The 15,905-nt window shown below is 46.1% G+C and overlaps 1 protein-coding gene across 1 annotated transcript in view; it reads right to left on the reverse strand.

Moving 5' to 3' along the window:
• Positions 1-15,454, reverse strand: part of gpat2 (glycerol-3-phosphate acyltransferase 2, mitochondrial) — a gene marked incomplete at its 3' end in the record, with an annotated part of 64,325 nt that extends 48,871 nt beyond the window's left edge. Inside the window, exon 1 of the mRNA XM_076988980.1 lies at positions 15,280-15,454. The remainder of the gene's footprint in view (positions 1-15,279) is intronic.
• Between the last annotated feature and the right edge of the window lie 451 nt (positions 15,455-15,905).

Here is a 15,905-nt window from a genome sequence, read left to right on the forward strand (position 1 = left end):
GTGAACACCATTAGATAACGGTAGTGAAATCAGTTCAAAGGTGTCATACTTGAGACATCTAAGCCTCTTCTGTGGCGTTAACGATGAGGTTAACGATGTTGATACACAGACTCACATCCTCATCCGTGTGTTTCTTTATAAAGTCTGTCTATGTGCACTGTCCATATGATGCCTAGTTCACTGAGAAAACAACATTACTGAACATGTCTGGGTTTACACTTCAATGCCCTGGATTTTAATAACAACATGTAATTAATTAAACCTTTTGGAATTCAGTTTGAAAATCCCCATTTACCCTTACTGGTTCCTAACTAAATCTAACAGAGCATACCACCACTGCTGATGCGTTCATGGTTGAACGTACCATGAAAACAGCGGCGGTTTGCATTCTCATGAGCATAATCTGAGCGAAACTGGGGAAAGTGCTCCTATAGACACAGGGCTGTGTGCGGCGTCTGGGTTCAGTGGGTATCTATTGGGCTACTGGTGTCTGGTGAAGGACACTACATGAATAATGGACTTTTCATATATTTTCTTGCACATGTTCAGAGTGCAGCCTCACCGTGCATGAAGCATTACGGTCACACAGCACTGCCCGTGTGCATTAGGTCTATATTTTTAGATGACGAGGAGGTGGAACCTCTTTTGAAAACTTCACTGCAGACCGATTTCCATTCTCACTCCCACTGCTGGTATAAACAGTTCATAATGAATTAAGTGTCGCACCTTTATAGGCCATAAAGGACTTCAACTGATGCTGCGCAATTCAAATATAACATCAAACTGACATGAATCGTCTTGGTACGTTCTAAGTTCAAAGCTCTAACGATAAAATGTCTAATATGAATCTTTGAGTCAAAGTATGTCGGGTTTCCATAAGACAGTGAGCACCTTTTACAACTTTATAGCTTTAAATTTACATTTATGCCATTCATCTTATATGGATATCCATAGTGACTTACAAATGGGCTTAGTTGTCCAATCAGAAAAGGGTTCTTAGCTAGTTCAAATTGGTTTGCGTCCAAAAATACCCTTAACACTGACACAGCGCCAGAAACAAGAGTCAGTGCTGAAACACAGAATTTGAAACAATATAATTCAATGTTATAAAATGCAAGACAATTCAATGGCAGTTTATGCCAGTGAACACCAAGGATCTCTCTCTTTTATAGAAAAACCTGTCAGCATGAGGTGACCTTAAGAACAACCATCATCTCACCAGCGCTTCAGTGTTCTGGCACGGTAACATTCATGTTGAAATGTGTTCTGGCTCACAGCCTCTTGACTTGCCCTGTTGCACCCTGTACACTAATCATCAATAACTATATATATTTTCCCCTTCCCCCTCTCTCCCTGTTATTGAATGATTCTTTTTTCTTTGTAAAGCAGTGTCTGAAAGCTGGTTTTTTTTTTTTGGCCTGTGTAAATTGCCCTCGTTTCTTTTTCAGTTTGATCAAGTGTTGTATTCCAGGGCAATGTTTTAATTGAAAACTCAATAAAAAGTCAATCATAAAAAATTAAAAACCCGAGAGACTTGGGGTGCTCCAACCTAAAGGCCTTGACAAAACATGGGCAACTGTGCGGTACCACCCGACCCTCCAACTGCTCGTCACCACCCGACCCTCCAACTGCTCGTCACCACCCGTTCTCCAACCGCGCGGCACCACCCGTTCTCCAACCGCTCGTCACCACCTGTTCTCCAACCGCTCGTCACCACCTGTTCTCCAACCGCTCGTCACCACCTGTTCTCCAACTGCATGATGATAATTGCCAATTACAGGAACAAAGTTCATATCTCAGAGGGCTACAGATGACTTTTCTTTGTTCCATGGGGTTGCACCAATTGACATGTGTACAAAGGAGTCTGATGCTGACTCAGGTCCAGATGATAGGAATGACGGAGGGAGAGATGATAAGATGATGAGGGTTATCTGTCAGGAGCTGCTCACCTCTGCAGTTATATTTGAATGAATGAATTAATTTTACATTTATATAGATCCTTTGTAGATAGTCAAGGTCGCTTTAAACTGAACATAGACAAAACCTTTTTCTGCTCACACACTAGTGAGAAACGGCAGCCAATCACACATGGCGTACTCTCACCAGGATGTCTTTACCCCCCGGGGGATCAGGAGGGAAGAACGAACAGCACCCAGGAGAGAGCACCACCCACCACTGGACATACAGACACAGAGAGGGGAGAGAGAGGACAACACCCAGGAGAGATACACAAGCATTCACACAAACTCAGACAACTGTTTATTAGACGTGTACAGATACACAGACGCACTGTATTTAACTCTACAGAAACCAACAGGTGGTGAAAGTGGAACAGGAAGAACTATTGAAGCTTGCTCTGAAGAGAATGGTCATTTTTAATTAGAGAAGTATGAGCGAGTTTGGAACTGAAACCCATCTCTTCAGCTCAAGCCAACATTAATCAGTGTGCACAGCTTGACAAAATTTAAATATGAACAAATATTTAAGACTGAGGCATTTGAAATGCCAAACAACAGGGAGGAGAGAAGCAGTGAACCATTTCCAGCAGCAGTTTTTTCCTTTAACAAAAGTGAAGCAGATTATTTTTTGCGCATTATCTTATACCCAGATGCTAAACTAAAAATATAAAAAAATATATCAAGCGAAATCTCTCCTTTGAGTATCAGAATGTCATCCACATGAAATGAAAGCCAGTGCTCTGTACTATGTATAACAATGAGACCCTATGAAGACCGGGGAAGTGTCTGAGCTAGTGGCTCTGGAGATAAAGCCAAGAGGACCGTGGAGAGAGAAAAGCCTTGTACAGAACTCTAGAGAGATTAATCAATGAACACAACGTTTTACCATCGCAACCTACTGCAATGGGTGTATCTGGGCAGAATTTTAATCATTCTAAAAAAATAATAATAAATGTGTCCTCCATGTCCAAGTTTATAAAAAGACTGAACGCTCCATCTGAGGTGGTCAAAAGCCTCCTCGGTGCACACAGACAGGACCGCAAACCCCTCGGCCTCAAGAAACGCAGGAGTGAGAACAGGAACATTATGAATGATGACAGGAATGTCATGCATATTATATGAGCTTAAGTGTATTTTTATTATCTGAACATTGGTTAGTATCCTCCGAAAAATGGGCTATTCAGAATAGCTGTATTCAGGTATATTAAGAAGACTTGGCCCCAATGGTGGAACAGAGAAGGGCCACAGACCAGAAGAAACACCAGCAGGTCTGTGATCCACCACACCACCAGCACCTGTGTATGCTCGTCACAGGCAAACTGGTGTCCAACTGTGGCAAATTGAAGCTTTTAAGAAACCCTTGACTTTTACAATCCCAGTAAGTTAGATCAGAATATATACAGCTGCATCTGTGGATTTAATAGCAGTATCATTAATTTTGGTACGTCAAAACAGCGCAAAAGCTTACACAATGGCCGGAGCTTGAATATTTTAATAATTAAAAAAAAATAATTGCTCCCAAAGAGATCTGCATGAACAGCTCACCTACTGAAACTTGGTTCGGGTCCTAGGACAGAATGAATCACCGACCTGTGCAATTACGGCTGGCTTTTACACGGGCCTGCCGGACCCGTTAGTGCTCCTACACAAAACGCGCCATTGTTTCATCACGCTGCCTGGTCCGGGGATACGGAGTATTGAGCACTCCGCTGCACTGCCTACAGCCTCCGAACAATCACACATTAACTCTGATGAAACCTCGGCTGTACCGTGTCCCAACCATCTGCACATCAGCCAAAAGTTTCTCGTAGCCCTCTGGGGCTTGCTGTAGTCATTAATACATAGTTCTTGGTGTATAGTGGCGTGCGTTCTGATCCAACTGCAGTGTTACAAGGCAACGTGTCGTGTTAAGCCTCAGTGCATTACAGTGCTGTAAATAAAACCCAGAAATTTCATTGAGAACGGAACATTTTCACAGCAATTCAGTATTCAACATCCTATGAAATGAGTCTATAACATTTTTAGTGATTTCAGATCTACACATAAATGTTTCACGGACAATCTGTAGAACAGTAGAAGATTTGTTTGGACAATGGAACCTGGGGGAAAGTTAAGGAAAGGTTTACGGTTAGTTACTGCCTACCCTTACCCAACCCTACAGTGTTAGGCATGAAAGGTCAAGGGTCAAGCCTTCACAAGCCTTCACAGTGAATCCACAGAGTACAAAAAAGTGTCTACCAGTCATTGCCAACACATCAGTCACAGTTACAGTGCAGCCACGCTGTTACCAAAACTCAAGAAGCCTGCAAGAGACTGAAGGGGGAAAATCCCCACCCACATGACTTCTAAAAACACAGAACCAACAGCAGAAACTAGCCTGACCGGTGCGAAAACACTCACCACTCTCCTCCTCTTCCTCGTGACTCATCCCCCAGCAGATCCCGCCACACAGGGAACTCCAGAACGCTGGGATACTTAGCGCTCCACGATGGCGCCGTGGGACGGAGTTTCATTATCGCCGCCGTTCACATGCTTGGAGCGCATCCCGCGCATCAATTACCACCCCAACACACTTCCTGCCCACCGACACGCGTGCGAGGGGTGTGACGATAAAATGAGTGATCAATTAATCCCAGTCAGGTACTGCCAATGCAGTGCCACAAACCCTCTAATATCGATATTTATTCGAATGCCCTCCTGCACTAGCCCCGAACAGACCCGAAGTGCGTTTTAATCAAACGAACTGAAGGAGTCACATTTCACAAGAATAAACTGGCACAAATTTATAGATGTTTTGTAAATAACTGTGTGATCATCAAAGCATACTTGAGCACCGCGTGACGGCCCACAGGTATGTGAGGAACCAAGCCGAGCACAGGACTTCTGCCAATGGGGAATTCAAAGCCTGCCTGCGTCATCACCGCCAAAAAGCCCCAAGACTTTCACACTCTCGACAGCCTCAAAAAACGAGCTCACGTCCTGAACACAACCAGCTGAGGAGGGGGGGGAGAGAAAAAAAAATCTATTTACGGGACCCCATACAACATCTTCCCTTCCTGACAAAGCACTGACAAACAAATGAAAGGAAAATTAACGTGCGTGTCAGTCCCGCGATATCCAGCACAATAGCTCCCAATGAGGAGTGGGCCAGACACATCATTAAGCAAAGGATCGGCCATGACGCTGATGTACTGCAGCTGCGGATCAGCATTGTCTGGAAATAAACAGAAGGCGCTCGTCACTGGAGATGAGCTGGAGTCTGCAGCCCTCTCCAAGAATCAGACCTCCCAAAAAAAAACCCCTCCCGGCTAACGAGCTCCTGTAGGAGAGACCCACAGCACAGGGCAAAACAAACAGGGCTCGTCAAGGAAATCACACACACTCTGAGCTTAAGCCCCTTGATTACGTAGAATGATTTTGGTTAGAAAATGGTATATAGGGTGGTGTTGAGATAAGAACTGTGACTAGCGCGCGCGCACACACACACACACACACACCACTCAACACAAAGTGCCACAACACACACATACAAAGAGCAGAACATACATCGTGCAATAGGGAACAAGCGACAGTGCACGGGCTCCATTAAAGTTATGTCATATTTTGCCAAATTCACCTATGCACCTGAAACCATTAGTAACACGCACACACACACACACACACACGGCAACAGCGCAGAGCAACCGCGTTCATGACAGCCTCCCATTTGCTAAGCTCCTCTCAGGACACACACTGCCCACTGCCATTCGTCTGGTGCTGTGAACGAGGGCGAGGCTCTTCAGAAGCACCAAAAGGCTGAGCTCCATCAGGGCCCGCGGGCCCCACCAATGACACAGCACCACAGTAATGGGACGCGTGGTGGGCACAAAAACAATGGCTGCTCTTTAGTTAAAAGCAATGTCGATTTAAATTGCTTTCAGTATTGTGGGCTGGAGATGTTTATTGTCCGTTATGAAAGGTGGGTTTTCTTTCTTTTTTTGTTGTGTTTTTTTTATTTATTTATAGAAAGCCCAGGCCTTTACGCTTAAGCACCAACAAGTTGAAAGACAAAAAATATATTCAGTGCACATTCAATTTAAATGAGAGTTGTTCAAAGTTAAACTCCTCAGTTTAGACAGCATGGCTAGATGAAGAAAAATAATAGTATGTTTAAAATCAACAATAAAACAAATAATAAAACCATTCAATCAAAACAATTCAGCATATTAAACAAGTCCCACATTGCTTGGCTGTTGGCGTATATAAACATCATTACCCAGCAACCCTTCCAACTCTTCCCAACGTGCACCTCTCCCACCTGTTAACCTCAAACTAAAGAGATCCCACAATGCTTTGTTATGCAATTGTGTGCATCATTAGGAAGAGGCTAATGACACACGACTGTGAACAAAAACCTGGCGTCCACACACACACACACGCTCACTCACACACACAAAGAGCATGGCAGTGCGAAAGAGCAAACTGTGGCATTATCTTCCATGCCAAAAGGTGGTGAGATGGAGCAGTGGGGTGTACAGCCTGCAGACATCATCACATCTTCATCACAGCATCATCACGATGTCTCACAGCTTCTACTTAATTCCTTTATCTATTTACAGGTGCTGGTCATAAATTTAGAATATCATGAAAAAGTGGGTTTCTTTCAGTAATTCCATACGAAAGTGAAACTTGCATATTATTCTCATTCATTACACAGACTGATATATTGGAAGTGTTTCTTTTAATTTGATGATAACTGACAACTAATGAAACCCCCAAATTCAGTATCTCAGAATATTTTTGTGTGTGTTGCTGTTCCTACAACTTCATTGTAGTGTAGGGGATATAACGCTGCAACAAAGAGAGAACACGTGAGACAGTGTAGGGGAGGGAACACCACCACAAAGAGAGAACACGTGAGACAGTGTAGGGGATAGAACACCACTACAAAGAGAGAACACGTGAAATAGTGTAGGGGATAGAACATCACTACAAAGAGAGAACACGTGAAGCAGTGTAGGGGATAGAACACCACCACAAAGAGAGAACACGTGAAATAGTGTGGGGGAACGAAAACCGCCACAAAGAGAGAACACGTGAGACAGTGTAGGGGATAGAACACCACCACAGAGAGAACACGTGAAACAGTGTAGGGGAGAGAAGACCACCACAGAGAGAACACGTGAGACAGTGTGGGGGAGGGAACACCACCACAAAGAGAGAACACGTGAGACAGTGTAGGGGATAGAACACCACCACAAAGAGAGAACACGTGAGACAGTGTAGGGGATAGAACACCACTACAAAGAGAGAACACGTGAAATAGTGTGGGGGAACGAACACCGCCACAAAGAGAGAACACGTGAGACAGTGTAGGGGATAGAACACCACCACAGAGAGAACACGTGAAACAGTGTAGGGGAGAGAAGACCACCACAGAGAGAACACGTGAGACAGTGTGGGGGAGGGAACACCACCCCAAAGAGAGAACACGTGAAGCAGTGTAGGGGATAGAACACCACCACAAAGAGAGAACACGTAAGACAGTGTAGGGGAGGGAACACCACCACAAAGAGAGAACACCACCACAGAGAGAACACGTGAAACAGTGTGGGGGAGAGAAGACCACCACAGAGAGAACACGTGAGACAGTGTAGGGGAGAGAACACCACCACAAAGAGAGAACACGTGAGACAGTGTGGGGGAGGGAACACCACCACAAAGAGAGAACACGTGAGACAGTGTAGGGGATAGAACATCACTACAAAGAGAGAACACGTGAGACAGTGTAGGGGATAGAACATCACTACAAAGAGAGAACACGTGAAGCAGTGTAGGGGATAGAACACCACCACAAAGAGAGAACACGTAAGACAGTGTAGGGGATAGAACACCACCACAAAGAGAGAACACGTAAGACAGTGTAGGGGAGGGAACATCACTACAAAGAGAGAACACGTGAGACAGTGTGGGGGAAAGAACACCACCACAAAGAGAGAACACGTGAGACAGTGTGGGGGAAAGAACACTACCGCAGAGAGAACACGTGAGACAGTGTAGGGGAGGGAGCACCACCACAAAGAGAGAACACGTGAGACAGTGTGGGGGAAAGAACACCACCACAAAGAGAGAACACGTGAGAGTGTAGGGGAGGGAGCACCACCACAGAGAGAGAACACGTGAAACAGTGTAGGGGATAGAACACCACCACAAAGAGAGAACACGTGAGACAGTGTAGGGGAGGGACCACCACCATAAAGAGAGAACACGTGAGACAGTGTAGGGGAGGGAACACCACCACAAAAAGAGAACACGTGAGACAGTGTAGGGGAGAGAACACTACCCCCAAGGTTCTCGATAATCTCAATGGGACAGCTTCCACATTTAGCTAATCATTGTGTTTAAAATAATAATAATAACTCACCTTGTAATTAAATCTAATAAATACATTGTATAATTGCATACTTGTGCAAATAAAAATTATATACAGATTTTTAAATTTATATTTTCAAATCATCTTTGTCCCAAGTGGAGTTTCATAAATCGTATAAATATTGAGCCAACTTTGGTTTGAAAGAAGGTTTAGCTTGTATTACTGAAGACAATGTTGGAACAGCTTTCATTACTTCGTTAATTACACTTGAGGCACACTTCTAATTGTTTTGAGTGGAAAAAAATAGTTAAAAATCAATGACCAAAGTCTTTAGATGAATATTAAGCCCAAGTCTCATTAGGACATCATCATCAGATCATCATTATACTTTCAGTTAGACAATAAGTGTAGTGGCATGTTACGGCCCCTTTGTGTGCAGTATGTGTTTGTGTTGTTCCTTTTAGGCTATGGTCCAGATGTGCCTCCGCGCCGACGGCCCGGTGTCGCGACGTCATGGGATTGGCTGCCTCGTTTCGGCGCTTCGCTGGACCGCCTATAAGACCGACACGTCCGATCAGGAAGGGGAGGGCTTTTTCCTCCGCTGTTTGACACAGGGTGTGGCTGGTCTGTCTGTTTGGTTCGGTGTTTGACATGTCAGAGTTGGCTGTGTAGTTCATATGTGTTTTCGCCCGTTTTGATAACATTGTGATAGTGTGTCTACGTTTGAGTTCTTCTATGCGTGTATCTGTATCTGTAAATGTTGATTGTAAATTCTGTACATAGTGTAAATAGCGAATACTGGTATACTAGGAAGTAGGGAGCCCGACGCCTTTTCTTTGTTCACGTTACATATTGTGTTGATTTAGGGAGTCAGGGTAGGTTTATGTATTTTGGTTGTGTTTCTTTAAAAGGTAGGTAAGGTACTCTTTCTTTCCTTCTGGACTCCTTTTTGGTTATTGTTTTGGCCTGGTCGGCTCCTGAAGCTACTCCTCTCAATAAATACCCACAAGTCACGCCACTGGTCCTGTTTGTCTCTCCTTATTGCTGTTGCGCCCCGGGGCCTAGACAAGGGTCGTAACAGAATTGGGGGCTCGTCCTCCGTTCTCTCCTTTTTTTTTGGTGGGGGGGGGGTGTTGTGGTTGTGGTTGTGTGTCGTGCTGTTGGCGTTGTGATGGCTGGGCGGTTCGACTTAACGCGGTTCACGTTGTGTCCTACTTTGGAGCAGTTTGAGAAGTGTCGTAAGGACGATTTATTGTTAATCGCAGATTTCTTTAGTGTTTCGGTGCCCCACGGTGCGGCCAAGAGAGTGGTAAAGGCTGCTCTGTACGCCGAACTCGTGCAGATGCAGATCCTTCCTGAGGATGACGACCCCGAGTACGTTGCATCTCAGCCCAGGGCTATGCACGTAGCGGCAGATAACGAGACCGTAGTTGACGCGCCTCAGCCCGAGGAAGTGCACACGGCGGCCGCGAATGCTGATGCTGAGTCAAAAGACCTACTGGGCATAGGACCCACCGGTCCCAGTCCGCCACTGACTGACCCGATGATCACGCTGCGACTGAAAGAGCTGGACCTGGAGCTGTCACGGCAGCGTATTCGCGCGCTAGAAATCGAAATGCAACGAGACGTTCGGGTGCGAGAACTGGAATTGGAATTAAGGGGGAAGCCACCCACTCCCCCTGTTCCCACACCACGTCACACCTCGTCCTCTGTTCAGGCGTCTCCGCTACGGGCTACGTCATCTTTATTGGTTCCCCACCTGTCACCCACCAGTGTCACACACTCCAGATTTGACATTAGTAAGAACCTTGCTTTGGTTCCGTTGTTTCGGGAAACCGAAGTCGACACATATTTTCCTGTGTTCGAAAGAATAGCGACGACGTTGCAGTGGCCGAAAGAGGTGTGGTCGTTATTGTTACACTGCAAGTTAGTAGGGAGAGCACAGGAGGTGTGTTCTGCCCTAACTCTTGAGCAGAGTGTGGATTATGATGCTGTGAAGGCAGCTGTCTTGAGAGCATATGAGCTAGTACCTGAAGCCTATCGGCAACGTTTCCGCGCTCATACTAAGGCCACCACGCAAACGTATGTGGAGTTTGCGAGGGAGAAAGCTGCTCTTCTCGACAAATGGTGTGCTGCCTGTAAGATTTCGTCTTTGGAGCAATTTAAAGAGTTAATATTGTTGGAGGAGTTTAAGACCTGTGCACCTGAGAGGCTTGTCGTATACTTGAACGAACAAAAGGTTGTGTCCCTTACGGAAGCGGCAGTATTGGCAGATGAATTCGTGCTCACCCACAAACTTGTGTTTTCGTCGTCACAGCGCGAACAGAAGCGGACTCCGCGTGGGGAGACTCCCGCTGCCCGACCCACCAGCAACTCTCCGGCCACCGCTCGTGAAAACCGTGAGTGCTATTATTGCCATGAGGCCGGCCATGTGATAGCTAAGTGCCCTAGACTTGAACAAAAGAACCAGAAACAAAAAAAAGGGCAGATCAAACCGGTTGGACTGGTACGTGCTGTCACCCCTGCACCTGACGTTCCGTTGGTGGGAACAGAAGCCTCTTCCTTTGAGCCATATATCATAGAGGGGTCGGTGGCGTTATCTCCATTAGACCACTGCCACCGCCCTGTACGCATTCTGAGGGACACGGGTGCAGCGCAGTCATTTATGCTGGCCTCGGTTGTTCCGCTTTCTGCCGACACCAGTTGTGGCTCTGAAGTATTGGTGCAAGGCATTGATTTGTCTATTTTAAGAGCTCCCCTGCATAAAATATACCTGCGCTCAGCCCTTGTCACGGGCACCGTTACGGTAGCCATCTGTCCCCACTTACCCGTGAGCAATGTATCTTTTATATTAGGGAACGACCTTGTTGGCATTTCGAGGGGTTCGTGTCTACCTGAAGTGGTCTCGGCTCCCGAACCCTCGGATTTACTAGGGGAGGAGTTCCCTACGGTCTTCCCGGCATGTGTTTGGAAGGTAGCGGGGGCATTCTTTAGCCCAAAGGGCATAACGGTATACTGCAGGAATGTGTCAGGCGTGGCAAACGCGGAGATTTCTGATGCGCGGTCTGTCAGAGGCACCTGCCAGTACCCCTTTAGTAGGTCTAGCTTTGTGACGAACTGAGCGTGTCCCACACGATCAACACAGTCATCAATTCTTGGTATCGGAAAAGAGTCTGCCTTGGTTAGAGCGTTGACTCTCCTAAAATCAGTACAAAACCGAAACGTGGCGTCTGGTTTTGGAACTAACAAACAAGGTGAACACCAAGGGCTAGAGCTTGGAACAGCCAGGACGTTTTCTAGAAGATAATCAGTTTCTGTTTTCATCAACGCTCGTTTTTCTGGATTGACTCGATAAGCAGCCGATCTGACTGGGGTATGATCTCCCACGTCAATGTCATGTTCTATGACGGTGGTTCGGGACAGAGCGTCGGAAAATATGTCTGCATACTCACGAACTAAATCTAACAATTCCTGTCGAGCTGTTTCATGCAAATGATCGAGTTTGGTCGGTAGCACCGCAAGAGCCTCGGAGTTCGGCAGCCGAGCTACGGGAGGACATAGGCTGCCAAAAGACAAACCATCGTTCTCAGGAACGTAAGCCGTAGAAGGAGTACTGACAGACGTCATTAACAGAGCGGGAACAGGGGTACTAACAGCCGGGGTATGTGAATCAGCCCTAGAGACATAACGTTTCAACATGTTGACGTGACACACTCGTGTCTTTTTCCTGCGATCAGGAGTTCGAATCACGTAATCGGTGTCACTCAATCGAGATAGGACCTCGTACGGCCCCACGAACTTTGCACACAGGGCAGAACCCGGCACTGGCAACAATACCAGAACCTTGTCACCCACATCGAGGGAACGCAGGACGGCCTTTTGGTCGTGTCTTGACTTCATGCGCGTCTGTGTGGCGCTCAGCGACTCCTGCGCCAAAGCACACACAGAATGTAGCCGCTCACGAAACGAACTAACGTAATCCAACACGTTCGTTGGGGGAGACGAAGGAGGCGTATCGGACAACATTTCTTCCTGCAATATCTTCAGGGGTCCTCGAAGTGCGTGCCCAAATATTAATTCAGCAGAACTAAACCCTAGGGACTCCTGTGGGGTCGTGCGCACAGCAAAAAGAAGGAAAGGGAGACCTTCATCCCAATCCTTATCATGTGATAAACAATAAATCCGAAGCATGGACTTCAATGTTTGGTGGAAACGTTCGATGGCTCCCTGTGACTCGGGATGATACGCACTTGATGTATTGTGTTGTATGTGTAATTGTTTCATTGCTCTACGAAAAACAGCCGACATAAAATTCGACCCTTGGTCTGACTGAACCACCTTCGGTAATCCGAAAGTGGTGAAAAACTTGATCAGAGCCCGAACTATAGCTGGGGTTTTAAGTGAACGGAGAGGGATGGCTTCGGGGTATCTGGTGGCCGTACACATAATCGTAAGTAGATATGTGTATCCTGTTTTGGTTTTTGGGAGAGGGCCAACACAATCGATTAACACCTTCTCGAATGGTTCACCATAAGCCGGGATCGGTTTTAGCGGAGCTGAGGGAATTGTTTGATTTGGTTTACCTGCTAACTGACAAACATGGCACGACCGACAATATCGAGTGACATCCGACTTCATTAACGGCCAAAAAAAATACTGTAGTAACCGCTGGTATGTTTTGCGCACCCCTAGATGACCAGACATGACCTGGTCATGTGCTAGACTCAGGACGTGTTCCCGATATGGCTTAGGAACGACTACTTGAAAAACAGTACTCCAGTCACTCTCGGAATCCGACCTCTTTGGGGTCCATTTCCGCATGAGGACGCCATCGTCGTAAAAATACCCAACAGAACGTGAAGAGAGCTCTTCCGTGTTCACAACGTTTTTCGCGTACTGCGCTAATGAGCTGTCCTGTTTCTGTGCCAAGACCAGCTCTTCTCTGCTCAAGGTGGGAGACAGCGAAATGTCAACATCACACCCAGGTGCCGACGTAGGAACGGCGTCGGCGGTAGCGGGGTCCAGCCCCTCAGCTATGGGATGTTCCGAACATAAAAACGAATCTGACAGGTTCTCCACCTCTGCATACCTTCGGGCTTGGGCCCGAGTTAAAACACATTCTGAATTCAGAATATTAGTGCCATTTAATCTCGCTTAGAGGCAATTCTGAAAAGCAGACGCATATATTACAATACTGGACTGACTAAGCATCCTTTCTCAAAGTACTTGTTTTGAAAGCTTTTGTAATTTTTGTCCAATTATATTTATTTTGTCTATGTAATGGGAAATAGATTCCCTGGTTGTCTGAGAGATGACTGGAAGGAACGAAGAGACTCGCATGCTGTGAATCTCATATTCTGTGCATTTGCCAGTTTTCTGAGAGTTATGCAGGGCAAAATTCGTCTACTCTCCAAGGACGGAGATATAGCTTAGCAACACAAGGACATTTTCCACACACTATTAGCATACATTCTCATACATTCAATGTTGTATGATCGTGTAGGTCATTTTCATAGCATTTAGTTCTTGGTCACAAGTTGTGTAAAAGATCTCTCAACAGAAACAAACCAATAAATGCCACATGGTCAATCTCCACTCAGAAATCTTTATGGCACTGCCATTTTCGCCCAATTATTTATGCACCGCTGGTTTGCTAAGTTCAACATCTTTTCTTGTAGCTTTAATACATAGGTAGGGCTGATTGAATGATGCTGGGCCAGAAATACCAAGTTATTATATCTTTTTGCTGCACTGCCACGACACACACACATTAGGTCTAAGCATGTAGGTCAGTAGGTGCAGTGCTGTGCAGATCCGCCTCTCCTCTGCCATGATCTCCTTCGTGTGTGCGTGTGCACACAACCTCCTCGCGCACGCTGATGCAACCTTAAACTCTCTTTTTTTACGTACGTCAGAAGCACTGAACAGCTCACCCAGGGTTTTCAGCAGACACATCACCCCTGCTGTTTTAGAACATTACTGCGAGCTTTTGAGAAAAGAGAACCCCTCGTACAGTACCGTTAATGATGGCGAACTCAAACTCGAATTCAAACCAGATAACAATGAAATGTACTGGTGATAATAGGGAGGCAGGAAACTTCACAAAGCCAGCTGAGGTCACTGTATTTATAACAGCCAAGGCAAATCAGAGACATCATCACTCAAAAGGAACGTGGCCCAACTCTTCTTCACACCATGTTCAACATCTGAGAGCTGCAATTACTTTCACATGATCAAATCTAGGTATAATAAAAAGCTCATGGAGAAGAAACCACACAGATTTGGCTGCATTTGCAACACTCACGGAAATGTGCCTAAATATTTTTGTCCGTTTACATACTGTGACCGTAGCATTGCAACTGAATGTCGACTGCTTTGAAATACGGCAAAACACAAAGTGACGCACTCTTCACACCGAAACTGAAGAAAAACCCCATGATGAGAGTGCCAGAAACGCCCGGGCTTTGCTCTAGGGGTCCGACATCACATCACACACTTGTTTACAACCCAAAGACTGGAGACTTTCTGCAGCGAGGGGTTAAACTGGACGTGAAAACAATGAGGTCAAAGGCAGGAGAGAAGGAGATAGAGGATCCAAAGTCACGATGGAGAGGCGTGACACACTTCCTTCTCAACAGAACACGCTCTCATCCACATGAACAGCTCCGCTTGTTCCACATTCACAACCCATCAAAGAAGCAGCTGACTACAATCTCAGCTGTATTGTGGGGCAGAGATGGCATCTTGTTCCTCTTCTAGCCTAAATCCAACCACCCCCTCAGCACTTTGAAAGCAGCAGACATACAAATATAGAACAATTCATCAAAGACGCAGTTTGCCAAATGCGTTTCTTCAGGTGATGTAAGGAAATGTATTTGCTCGCATGTAAGAAACACTCATGTCCTTTACAAGTGGCACTCGGCACACACGTTTCCCCCTGCCCTGTTATTCGGTTCCCATATTACATACCTGTATCTTACCAACGCGTCTTTATTCATGCACATTTGCAGACTGAAGGCCACAGGCCGTTTCCTCCTCACAGTTCATTGGCCTCCTTCCATCTCTGCGTCGTAGCGGTCAGTTCCGGACCACAGGACCACTGCAATTACTTGGATGGCAGCCCACTGTTGGGGCAGCAGTGACACTGACGTGACGGAGGCTGTGGTGGGGCTTACATTGCGGTGACAGCCGGGCACAACCGCGTTGCTGGAGCTTTCACAGCTGTCAGCGACACGGCTGGGTTGACAGCGGTCGGCCACCCAAGAATACCCAGCCAAAAGCGGTCCTGTCCTACCATTAACAGATCAGTGGAGAGTGTCCAGAACAAACACTGGACGTCAACAGAAAGTCCTTTGTCTACCTTTGTAAAACTGTAATAAATAAAAGCTACTGATAGATAAGTGTACATGGCAGATTAACTTACATTTGACATTACATTTGATGAACCTACATTGGAAGCTGTGAGGTCCTTTTGTTCATCACTCCCCTCTTGCCAACACGAGGCCCTCAGAAATGGTCTCCACTACTGACTAGGGGTGGGTATCACCACTGATTTCCCATTTCGATTCGATTTTGATTCACAAGGTCCCGATTCA

This window comes from Brachyhypopomus gauderio, unplaced genomic scaffold, assembly GCF_052324685.1.
Source record: "Brachyhypopomus gauderio isolate BG-103 unplaced genomic scaffold, BGAUD_0.2 sc65, whole genome shotgun sequence".
In the NCBI taxonomy this organism is placed as follows: Eukaryota; Metazoa; Chordata; class Actinopteri; order Gymnotiformes; family Hypopomidae; genus Brachyhypopomus; species Brachyhypopomus gauderio.